Below are 10,922 nucleotides of genomic sequence, written 5' to 3'. Positions count from 1 at the left end.
CTTTTAGAGGGCAGATTTTAATGACGTTGTTTTCAGGTGCCATTATATATTTGAAAAGTTTCTGAGCTACGAAAACAGTGAACTCTTCCAATAAATGATCCTATTTTGGAAACTACACCGCCCAGAGAATTTATCAAGGTTTACCAGCACAGATGTTTTATAGAAAGTTTTTACATTGGCTCGTGTAAGTGAAAAGCTTTTTCCAAAATACCTTGCTTTGGCCCCTAAATTTTTAGAGGGAGTTAAAGAAGTAAACGCACCCCATAGTTTGTTACCCAGTTTCTCCTGAATGCAGTCATATCCCACATGTGATCACAAGCTGCTGTAGGGACGCACAGTGCGGCTCGGAAGGGCAATAGCATCTATTGGCGGATTTTGCTGGAACAGATTTCAGGCATAATGCAGATATGTTGCATAGTAGGGCAGTAAAACCTCCAAAGAGTGGACCCATTTTAAAAACTAGACCCCTTAAGGATTGCACTAACACTATATTCGGGGGTTTAACCTTTATTACCCCAGGGCTTAGTGGAGACGATCGGCACGATTGTGGGGGGGGGGGTCGATTCCCGGGAGGAGAGGTGGGTAACACCTTTAGGTGCTGAAGTCATGTTTGACTGCGGCACCTAAAGGGTTATATAGCCGGGATCACAACTATCACGATCCAGGCTGCTGTGCACGGATTGCACAGGCTCTACTTCTCTGGATATAATCATAGCATAGGATAGGAAGAGTATAGTATGATAGGTTGGACTTGAACGACCTTCATAATTTTTTTTTCTAAACAATTCATTTTTTTTCATATACAATACAATAATCGGGGACTGGAAAAGTAGCTATTGGTTGTCACTTTAGAACTTTCTGACCTTATTGCCAGTAAGTTAATGTACATAGAGCAAAGGGCAGATAAGAGAAAAAAGTAACAACATATTTATAAATTAATTCTGATTCTAGACAGTTCTGGAGGTTTGCAAACCATGTACTGTACGTAAAGTTCATTTATATCCCAGAATGCTCTTTTTTCTTAAACTGGACATTTTAATGGTTTTTATTCAGATTGGAGAGTGAGATGGATGGAAACAAATCATTCTTTGTGACTACAATGTTTTGCCATTTGCTTTAAATAATGAGTACACAGCTTTTCAAAATGCTATGAATGACTGTTTCAGAGAAGAACTTATTTCTGGTTGTTTTCTGTCTTGACAACAATGTGATATATTCTCTGAGTCTGTCTTCACATTGAAAACATGTGAAAACTGATCTAAGCTGTAAAAGATTTCCATGGCAAGACTGGAAAGTGTCTCTGAACAGCTGTGGTTTTTCTTTTGTCTTCTCTTGTATATTTCCTACGAAAAATAGCATGGATAAATAGTAAGATTCTTGCAGACTCAAACATTCCATGATTTGGTCTCAAAATTTATTTGGTTTCAAAAAGAAGAAGAATTCTAATTCTGAAGAGACAGTCAGGGATGAGAAAACACTGGAATTTTGCAGTAAAGTCTTCTGTAGAGAACAACTGTGTAATATCAAACATCAAGTGACACAAAGGAAAAACAATGGTTCACAGTCTGACTTGTTAGGCCAAATCCCAGTCCATATTTACATACAAAACTTACTTTTTCTTTATATTTTACAACCCCAAAAAACTGAAAAAAACACTAAGTTTGGATGAAGAAATAAAACCTAAAAATGTACAACACGAGGTTTTGTGACATTGCCGAGTGCACACAAACTTGGGAAAAGTGCTAGCCGTTGTTTCAGGGGAAAGCACACATCCCCAGTTACTTGTATGGGCTCATGCACATGGCCGGGACCACGGGACCATTGTCAGCAAACCTGGGAACAGCGCACATTTGCGTACATGAACATGACACTACTGAAAATTGGTATCCAATTCATCCCAAAGCTCTGTATCATGGGCTGGGTCACTCCACATCACGACCCCCTATATTATTTACAATAACTCATGTGAACGTTCAACATAAGTATCATTTACACAAAAATAGAGAGTTATACATCACATAATGAATACATTCCCATAAAAAATTATCAATTTACATAAAATCAAGAGGATGGATTCTATTAAAAAAGCAAGTATATAATGTGATAATTCTTATCATATACACTCACTGGCCACTTTATTAGGTACACCATGCTAGTAACGGGTTGGACCCCCTTTTGCCTTCAGAACTGCCTCAATTCTTCATGGCATAGATTCAACAAGGTGCTGGAAGCGTTCCTCAGAGATTTTGGTCCATATTGACATGATGGCATCACACAGTTGCCGCAGATTTGTCGGCTGCACATCCATGATGCGAATCTCCCGTTCCACCACATCCCAAAGATGCTCTATTGGATTGAGATCTGGTGACTGTGGAGGCCATTTGAGTACAGTGAACTCATTGTCATGTTCAGGAAACCAGTCTGAGATTATTCCAGCTTTATGACATGGTGCATTATCCTGCTAAAAGTAGCCATCAGATGTTGGGTACATTGTGGTCATAAATGGATGGACATGGTCAGCAACAATACTCAGATAGGCTGTGGCGTTGCAACGATGCTCAATTGGTACAAAGGGGCCCAAAGAGTGCCAAGAAAATTTTCCCCACACCATGACACCACCACCACCAGCCTGAACCGTTGATACAAGGCAGGATGGATCCATGCTTTCATGTTGTTGACGCCAAATTCTGACCCTACCATCCGAACGTCGCAGCAGAAATCGAGACTCATCAGACCAGGCAACGTTTTTCCAATCTTCTACTGTCCAATTTCGATGAGCTTGTGCAAATTGTAGCACTCGGATTACATGCTATATTAGCCCCAACGCGCGTTTCACACTTCACCTTTGTCAAGAGGATACTGATCACTATTGGTACACACTGTTATACCTCCCATCACATCTAGAAAACTACCTATTAGGTCAGTGAGACACACCACACAGACTGAAAGTGTGGCATGTCCCACTTCCGGCCTCAACTCATAGTGGAAGAATCGAGAAAAGATAGTGACATTTCCTCTATAAGATACTCCTGCCTGGTCTTAGCGTGTGAGCTGTTTTACTGTGAAGGAACACTTCACCCCTCCCAAAGTTGTTAAAACTTCCCCTGCTGCTTTGAGATTACATCAGGCTGAGGGATGGATGAAGTCCCTCAGCACGGAGGGGCTCTGGAGACACCCCAAGAGCTCTTCAGCTCTTCACTAGCATAATTATAAAAGTTTGGAAGAACGGAGGCAATGGATAACAGATATAAGATTACCACAGTGATCGTTCCTGGATCTATAAGTAAGTGTCCCTAGTTTACTTGATTTTTAATGGTAGATCTTCTTTAAAGTAAAATCATTTTTCATATATTTTAATATATATATATATATATATATATATATATATATATATAATTACCAAATATTCCACATAACAGTTGATGTATGTTAAAACAGAAACCAACAGACAAAAGACAAAAATAAACAAGAAAAAAAAAATATTCTTGCTAATACAAAGGGTAATCACTATTTATCCAGGGGCCAATCTCTTTGGCACAGGAAATATAAATTAAGTTACATGACGATTTATTTTACCATCAATTATGCACATACTTCATAGACTGTAAGCTCTTGAGAGCAGGGCCCTCACTCCTATTGTTCCATATGACTGTTTGTTCTTTGTAATGTAATATAGTTGTATATGTCCCCTATGATTTGTAAAGCGCTACGGAATTTGATGGCGCTATATAAATAAAGATTATTATTATTATTATTATTATACTGCAGCACCAATGAAGAAATCACATCTCCTTCACCTGTAATTTCTATTATCAGGCAAACCATCAATAAAGTATTAACTACTATGCAGAAACTGAAGAGGCCCCTAAGAAAAGTAGTTCTGTAATTTCATGTGACTGTGGCCTTGGCACAGATTCTTCATAGAGATGATAAAGTTTAAAATGTTCCCTCTGACAAAAATACACTTCATGTAGAGTTAATACTTCCTTCACAGAGTAGCTTGATATTTCTTAGAAACTACTAATTAACCTTAAGAAATGACCACAGCTCCCAATGACCGTAAAGCTAAATTTACATTTGGTTTATACTAAAATGTGAATGACTTACTAAATTATACATGCCGTTCTACAATCAAGGCAAGACTATGCATTCCAATGCAATCATGTGAGCTCAACATATGGCATCTGTTTAGGCAGTCATGTGTCTACTTGACTGACGACATCAGCTGATTATACAATTTTTTTATATTATAGGACTTTCTCCTATTAGCATGATCACCAGGAGAGGACATAGTTTTCTTTTTTCCATTAATATCTATTTGTACCATTGTTTGTGCAGTTTTTCAAAAATAACTATATAACAAAATAGAGCAAGTTTATTAGACAGCATTAGGCTACATTCACACGACTGTAGGGGGATGTATGTATGACTGCAAGCTTGCGGCCATACATATGTCCTCCATAGGCCGCTGCGGCACCGCACCACTCCGTACGTGGGGAAAAGATAGGACATGTCCTGTCTTTCCCTGTGTTACAGCGCATTGCGCAATAGATCGCTATGGAGAGGGGAAGCATCACCCCCTACTCCTCTCTATGGCACCAGACGTATGCCCGTCCGGCTATGGTCCAATGAGCATCGACCGCCCAAATCGTCCACATTCGGTGGGGGCCCCTTTAAGGGCAAAGTGGTGGGGGGCCCCCGGGCTGTGAGGTAATATTAATAGAGGCAGGGGGAGAGAGACATACAGAGAGATAGACAGAGAGAGACAAACAGTGAGAGAGACAGACATAGATAGAGACAATAAAAGAAACAGACAGAGACAGAAAGAGAGAGAGACAGAGAAAGAGAGACCGAGGTAGATAGATGGAGGCAGAGAGAACCAGAGAGAAAGACAGACAGAGATACAGAAAGAAAGACATCCTTCCTGAATGGTATAATCGCTGGCCATTCCTATCTTGTTACTACTTGCATTTAATTGTTTGTACAAATGAACAAGGCATCTTCAGGTATGTTGAACCACACATGTAAAAGTCCACAATTCTTTTCCTGATATCTTGGCTGATTTCTTTAGAATTTCCCATGATGTTACACAAAAAGCACCATGTTTCAGGTATATCTCCAAATAACTCATATGTTGCTGATAAAATTATCAGAAGCTTCCAAAGAAATTACATCATCCCAAATTGTTTAACCCCTAAACGCTCTCTGATGGATATATCCATCATCGAGCTATTAAGGATGTATGATGAGGGCTCATGGGGTGCACATGGGGTTTGCTGCATATTGCAGCAAACATTCATCGCTAACACCTGCAGATGCAATTGATGGTGTGAACCCCTTGATTTCTGCCGGCAAAGACACTGGCAGCATTTAAAAGACAGCAGCTGCTCGTGATGTCATCAGGGAACCACGACCATCTTCTTCAGATCTGACGCTGCATAGCTTCTGAAGCTTCATTACAATGAATGAATCCTATGTAAAAATGCCATATACTGCAATACAGTACTATTGCAGTATAGGGTAATAACGATCAGACCATCTGGGTTTAAAGTACGCTAGGGAGTCTAAAAATTAGTAAAAAAATCAGTCCCTGGAACTGATATAAAACTAAATAAACAAAAAAAAACACAAACATTTTAGCTATCGCCGCATCCCAAAATGCCCCATATGTCAACATATAAAACCGGTTATTGCCGATGGTGGACCACATAACGGAGAATAGTAGCCAAATGTCCGAAACGCAACTTTTACACCATTTTACATAACATAAAAAATGTAATAAAAGTGATCAAAAAGTTGCATAGTCCTCAAAATTGTAGCAATTAAAACATCAGCTAATCTTGCAAAATACTTCCTTACACAGCTCTTTACACTGAAGTATGAAAAAATTATAAGGGTCAGAAGATGGTGAAAAAGTAAAATGAAAGTAAAATTTGTTATGCAGAAAATAGGCCCTCACACAGATCTTAAAAGGCACAGTAATCTTAGTTTATGTAAATGTTGACTTTGCAGAAAGTCATAAAAATAAGATAAATTAAATTTTGGTTTTTGGAATTTTGTAAAATAGACCTTTTATCTGGATATTTGAAATAATAGTATTAGTTATTTATATCTTTTGGATGTAATATAAGCATAATTACCTGTAAAATGATGCCACAAAGAGTTAAAATTGATTGCTGAGCTGTCTAGGATACGGAGCGTTCTGTGAGCAATATCTGAGATAACCACAGAATAATAAGAGGTGTGGTGTTTATACAGAATGTAATTGGTTGGAACAAAAAGCTCGCTGAGCCTATGATTGGTTGATATTTCCTACCACGTTATTGGTGGAATGCAACAAATGTGGAGGTGTGTCAGCCCTTCAAATTCTGATAGGACCAAACAAATATCCCGCCCAACATGGGATTGGAGGAGAAAAGTGGATGCCTATTGGTGAATATGAGGTGAGGGTGTGTCAGATGGAACCACGGATAGGAGGGATTGAACTTTCCGCCTTGGATGTGATTGGGTGAGAAGATAAGTTAAAGTAGTGGGATATATGAATGAATTGGAATGTGTCGACTATTCGGCTTTTCATTCGAGTAATGATTGGACAAAAAGAATGAAAAGTGAATAGGTTTTATGAATTAATATATCATCCTCGAGTGGGTGCGATTTTAAATCACGGTATATTAGAATATCGTTTTTATCCTGTTTATGTAAAGTGAGGGAACAGTATGTATATTGTTATCTGATAAATACAAAGATGTGTAAATTTAAATGATCCGTATAGATATAAATGGGGACAAATAGTATATGCCGGCAACGCCCGGAAGAAGCCGTGTTTGGCGAAACCCAGGGTCAGGAGAATATGTGAAGCTGGCGTCCCAATTGTGACTTTTATATGCGCAATTTTAAACTCCATGGGGCTCATTTACTAAGGGCTCTGCGGCCCTTTCATCAGGTTTCCCAAATGTTTCCGTTTTGCGCCGAATTCCAGTGGGATTTTGGCGCATGCGATCAGATTTCTCCGCTGGCTTTCACGCAGCAGAAATCAGGGGGCGTGGCCGTCGGACAACCCGACAGATTCGGAAAAAACACAGAATTTAAAAAACGAAAAGTGTCACAAGATCAACACTTACATGCAACGGGAACAAGCAGGTGAACTCCGGCAAACCTCGGCGCAGCAGCGACACCTGGTGGACATCGGGCGCACGACCTTAGTGAATCCCGGAGAACGCGTCGCGGGATTGTGACCGGACCGGGTAAGTAAATGAGCCCCCATGTTTTGGTCTATTATGTTGACTGATGTGAATGGAGGAAGATAGAACATAGCGATTATGGTCTGAAAAGTGGCTAATTCTAATCGGAGTATCTTTGGAATTGTGCCAATATTCTGGTGCGAGTTTGGTCATTGACTGATAACCTGGTGAATTTCATATTGCAGTAAAAGGAAGCAGATAGAAGATTCAGGAACTCCGGTCAAAGTAATTTTTTAAAGTCATAAAAATGCCTTAAAAATGTATAATTTTTCTTGCATTAGGAACATATAAATAAGTTAGGTAATCCTAATTGACCTAAAACATGATATTGAGAAAATATGCGTCTTTTGTGTCTTTTATATAGTGTATGTAAACTTTCTTTTTGAAAACCAGACCTAAATCCCTGTCACGGTTGACCCAAAATAAGCCTGGACCATACTTTATGGGGTGGCACTGTGACTGAGGTCTGTTAAAAGGGTTTTCCCACAAACAGAATTAGGCCATATACACGGGATAGGGCCTAACTTTCTGATCAGTGGGGGTCTCAGTGCTGAGACTCCCACAGATCAAGAAAAAGAGGAGTCCAATGGGGTCCCACGTACCTCCGTCCGACCCCTAATCCCTCCGTCAGACTAATGGAGCACACAACCGCGCATGACGGTTCTGCTCCATTAACCTCTATAGAGCTGACCGAAATTGCAGAGTGCCGCGGGCAGACCCCCTCGTTTTCGAGATCTGTGGGGTCTCATCACTGAGACCCCCACTGATCAGCCAATTAGGCCCTATCCCGTGGATAGGGCCTAAATTTTGTTTGTGGGAAAACCCCTATAAGGGCTTTGCAGAACCACAATTGGCATTTCCTGTGCTCTCTTTTTCTATACCAGCCGTTTCCACCTCCCTATTCACACTTTCTCTACTCTCTGTAATATCTTTTACCCATCCTGCTTCATGTAATATGCTGAAATAGGTTCTGATACCTTTTCTTCTCTTCTATCTTCAGGATACGCCTGACATCAACAACTGAATAGACCAGATTCCCACCTACATTACAATAAAAAATGTAACCCTCCCCCTGTTTGGTTCAAAGCCTCCCTTTACTCAAATGGAGATTTGTAATTTGTCATTAGGGTAGAAATACCGTACATGCTTTAATAATGATGAAAAATGAATTGCAATAAAACCAAAAGTTTTGTCCTCCCCTGGAAGCATATCATTTAAATTCCAGTGCGCTGGGAAGAGACCAGATTATTTGATGTTTTATCTTCTAGAACTTTTGCTTTTTATCTAATTACTCTATATTATTCATCTGATGTACTAGAATTTAGGATACATAAAAAGCAGGTAGGAATTTGTTTAGCTTTGAATTAAATCAATTCATGGTGATGTGTTGGGGTCCTGGGACCTAGTGTGCAGGATTGTTATTCCTTTTATGGATCCTAACATCAAAGTCTGGTTTATTTATTACTTAAATAACACCCAAATGACAATTGTCAACTGTTGAACAAAAACACTTTCCCTGCCAAAGACATTTCTTATACGTCCTCACAGGGTGGCATCTCTATGGCCGAGGACCTATTATATATACGTCCTCGAGTCCGTGGTACCTAGAATCTTACTTCTCTTTTACTATAAAAGAGGAGAATCTACTCTTTCATATGAAGCGAAAATTGTTTCTAGGTGCCAGGGGAGATATTCACGTATAAAGTGAGAATTTCAGGAACAATTTTTATATATAAAAATCTCTCCTGTCTGCACTTTAACAGTTAATATCTCCAGTCCCCTGACCTGAGGGCACACTTGCTAAATCTAAAAGTGCCTTAGTTATCTTATTAGCCTGATATAAGGATATATAGAGGGTATTTATCAGGGGGTATTTTCTGAAATACAGGCGGTCCCCTACTTAAGAACACCTGACTTACATACGACCCCTAGTTACAAACGGATCTCTGGATGTTGGCAATTTACTGTACTTTAGTCCTAGGCTACAATAAACAGCTGTGACAGTTATCACTGGTATCTACAATGAAGCTTTAGTGTTAATCCTGATTCTAATGACAATCCAACATTTTTAAAATCCAATTGTCACAGAGACCAAAAAAATTTGGCTGGGGGTTACAGTGATAAAGTATACAGTTCCGACTTACATACAAATTCAACTTAAGAACAAACCTAAAGACCCTATCTTGTATGTAACCCGGGGACTGCCTGTAATTGCAAATGCTGGCTTATTCTAGCACTTGTTATTACTTTCCCCTTTCCTGCCTCTCCCCGCCAGGAAAGGGGGGTGTTAAAAGGGGAAGAGGCTGGCCGGAAGGGAGTGGGCCGGCGTGGAGGGTTCCCGCATTTGCTGCATTTGAAAATCACATATGAAAATTCTCCGGCTGTGTTTATTAGAATAAAGGCTGCTCAAGCTGCCGCCAGATATATCTAGAGGCCAGAGCCTCTTGAAGTGTCTGGCTGCGCACGAGCACAGTCGCATGATAATTAACCCCCATAGTTTTTATGTGGGTTACTGTTGTGTAAGGGACTGTACAATGAGATATCTGTGAAGCTATTTCTTTCTCTTTTTCTCTCTCTGTCTTTTCATCTTTCTGTCTCTCTCTGTCTCTGTACACCTTACACATATGCAGTCTTATACTCATCGGGCAGATTTATCAAGCTGTTTGAAAGTCAGAATATTTCTAATTGCCCATGGCAACCAATCACAGCTCAGCTTTCATTTTACCAGTGCTCATGAATATTTTAAAGGGGAGCTGTGATTGGTTGCCATGGGCAACTAGAAATATTCTGACTTTCAGACAGCTTGATAAATCTTCCCCATTGCCTATAGTAGCCAATAAAACCTCAGAATTTATACTTATGACCTGTTGCAAAGTAGAAGCTGAGCTGTGAGTGGTTGCTAACTGCCACAGTAGCCAGCAGACAATGGCTCCTGTATATGGTGGTTGATAAATGTATTTTGGAAAGCACAGGGAGCGGCTGTGTAAAATTTGGTGACTGTAAACCCAGTGGTGCAGATTTCTTTAGCGGACATACATACACACACTCAGCTTTATATATGTCAACTGTTAATCAATGCAAATGCAATCCTCTGCTTGTCTACTTTCAAAAAATATATAGTTTTAGAGGTGCTTTTAAATCTGTTTTATTGCTATATTTTTCAGGTTGTGACTGTCTTCTAACTGAAAAGCACATTTATTTCAGTTATGGGGATATTATGATGATTTATTCATGTGAACATATGACAATGAGCTATCTATGAACCCTACACATGTTTATATATTACATGTAGGAGATATGAAGGAAATTATTTTCTGTTTGGGGCACATTTTGATAAAATTTTATTCTTTGAATCAAAATCGTATGAAGGTGCTTATGTCTATAAACGCCTTAATGCAATTTAGAGAATGGAGAAAGTGTCTGCTTTCTGAAAAATTACGGTTTATTGGATTTACTAGATTTCTTTATGCTGTAATTTTGTATTATTATTTTATTTATTTGTATATTTCAAAAATGTTAAAAGTTAAAAGTGCTCTGGCCAGTAATGCTAAAAAATTTTACAGAAATGCCTGGGAGGGAAATGGTTAAGTCGGTATATTGGTATTTGGAGTCTAAAACCTAAAAAAAAGGCCAAACCAAGTAATACCCAGTGGGCAGAGAGGTCCTTCTGTAACTAGTTTG

General features: G+C 39.3%; 1 long non-coding RNA gene across 1 annotated transcript; it reads right to left on the bottom strand.

The window, feature by feature from the left end:
* Window positions 1-1,014: 1,014 nt before the first annotated feature.
* LOC140116616 (uncharacterized) lies at window positions 1,015-9,913 on the bottom strand. The gene is made up of 2 exons (XR_011852855.1): window positions 9,857-9,913; window positions 1,015-1,343 (listed from the first exon to the last, which is right to left on the bottom strand). It is a non-coding gene; the product is annotated as an uncharacterized lncRNA (long non-coding RNA).
* Window positions 9,914-10,922: the final 1,009 nt, after the last annotated feature.

This window comes from Engystomops pustulosus, chromosome 2 (assembly GCF_040894005.1).
Source record: "Engystomops pustulosus chromosome 2, aEngPut4.maternal, whole genome shotgun sequence".
Lineage (NCBI taxonomy): Eukaryota > Metazoa > Chordata > Amphibia > Anura > Leptodactylidae > Engystomops > Engystomops pustulosus.
Note: the sequence above shows the minus strand (reverse complement) of the source record. Positions and strands in the feature narration are given on the sequence as shown.